Below are 2,152 nucleotides of genomic sequence, written 5' to 3' on the forward strand. Positions count from 1 at the left end.
CATAATTAATTCAATTATAATTTTAAACCTAAAAGTTATATTTTTGCATATTCTTGTTGTATATTTCTGTATATATTTGTATTTGCCTACAGGAATATATGAACCTGAAGTTTATAATTATTTCGAAACAGAAACCTGAAGTTTCTTACAAACATGCCTTGTTTGAAAAACTGAAGTTTTCATTTAAAAACATCACCCATGAAAACCCGAAGTTTTTCATGCAAAATTAAACCAATACATGTCTATTAGAACCTGTATGTTTTACTCCTATGTGAATGGATTGATTTTTCTCCATTACACTAACCACATATTGTCCATCTATTTTGTGATAGGAACATGTCGAATTTGAACAAACTCGACTTCACTGCTTTTGAGGTCTCTGGAAGGAACTACCTCAAGTGGGTCTAAGATGTGAAGCTTCACCTCACTGCCAAGAACTTACGTCCTGCTATTGAAAAAGAGACGAACAACCCTGTTGGTGAAGCTGAAAAAGCCACTGCTATGATCTTCATCCGAAGACATATCCATGATGCTTTGTAAACTGAGTATCTTGCTGAGGAGGATCCACGTGCATTATGGCTCGCTTTGGCTGATCGTTTTGATCACCAAAAGGACATATTCTTGCCTGAAGCAAGACATAACTAGCAACATTTATGCTTCTAAGACTTTAAGTCTGTGAATGAATATAATTATGAAGTTTGTCGAATCTGATCACTTCTCAAGTTTTGTAACGAAACTTTGACTGAAGATGATCTCTTAGAGAATACCTATTCGACCTTCTCTGCTTCTAATATTGTCCTGCATCAACAATAGAGAGCTCAGAAGTTCACTAAGTTCTTGGATTTTATCTTTGTTTTACTTCTCACTGAAAAACAGAACCAGCTGTTGATGAAGAATCATCAAACTTGACCTACTGGGGCGACTGCTATGCCTGAAGCACATTATAGCACAAACCAACGCCCAAAATGCCAAAAGAGGCTGGTAGGGGCGGCCAAAAGCCATAACACCAAGGTCAACAGAGTCAAGGCCCATCCAAGGGAGGAAATAAAGCCCAGGAGCGTTAAAACCTCGCTCCCAAGAGCCCAAACTTCAAGAATAAGGGCAAAGCACCTGAAATCATGGACGCTGATATGTGTTATCACTATGGTTCAAAGGACCATTGGTCCCAATTTTCCGAGCTCCCAAAAAGGTTGTAGATGAATATCATTCTCGTCCTAAGAAGTTTGAATCAAACTTTGTGCAAGTGGATGAACCAGAGACTACAAAGATGGAGGTTTCTGACTTTCAAGAGAATACCACCCATATGGAAGATTATCTTAGACATAGACTTATTTTTTTAGTTGAAATAAGACAATGGGGCTGAATTCCAACTAGTGGCCAAACCCCTCCTTTGTTTTTGGTTGATTTTTGAACAATATGTTTAGATTATTTGTTGGTGATTTGTTTTTTGAATATTAAGTTTTAATCAATTACCATCCTTGAATAAATGAAATTATTTTGAATTGATATTTGTTTTTATGAACTTTTATGGATGTGACCGATTCAAATTAATTTTTCATTCTAGGTATGACTAGTGGGAAAGTTAGTTGTTTGGCAGATAGTGCAACCACGCATACAGTTTTGCGTGAACGCATCTATTTCACTAACTTTATACCTAAGAATGCACCTCTGACAACTCTCTCAGGCCCATCCAACCTGATAAAAGGATACGGTAGGGCATGTATAATGTTGTCCAATGGTATAATCTTGACCATTTCTAAGGCACTCTGTTCTCCACGTTCCGTAAGAACGTTGTTGTCGCTAAAACCCACGTAGAAAACGAAATTGAATTTATGTGCATAACTTTCTACGAACATGGCCAGATGCGTATTCTAGAGAAGATATAGTGCATCCCATGTGGTCTGTATACTACTACCATATGCCCCATAGAATGCCACTATGTGGCCAAGCCTACTACTGGGACTACACATGAAATTACACTTTGGCATGATCGTATGGGACATCCTAGATGAATAGCGATGCGTCGTATCCTCAAATCATCACACGGGCATCCACTAACCCGAAGCTTAGGTTTGATCCAAGGAATTGTATGCCAAACATGTTCAATGGGAAAGCTTATTACTAAGCCTTCTTATGACAAGATTCGTTCGAA

General features: G+C 38.0%; 1 pseudogene; it reads left to right on the top strand.

The window, feature by feature from the left end:
* The first annotated feature begins 336 nt into the window (after positions 1 to 336).
* Positions 337 to 813, top strand: LOC148691880 (uncharacterized; annotated as a pseudogene).
* Positions 814 to 2,152: the final 1,339 nt, after the last annotated feature.

Source organism: Pyrus communis, chromosome 13 (assembly GCF_041283825.1).
Source record: "Pyrus communis isolate YQ-2024b chromosome 13, ASM4128382v1, whole genome shotgun sequence".
In the NCBI taxonomy this organism is placed as follows: domain Eukaryota; kingdom Viridiplantae; phylum Streptophyta; class Magnoliopsida; order Rosales; family Rosaceae; genus Pyrus; species Pyrus communis.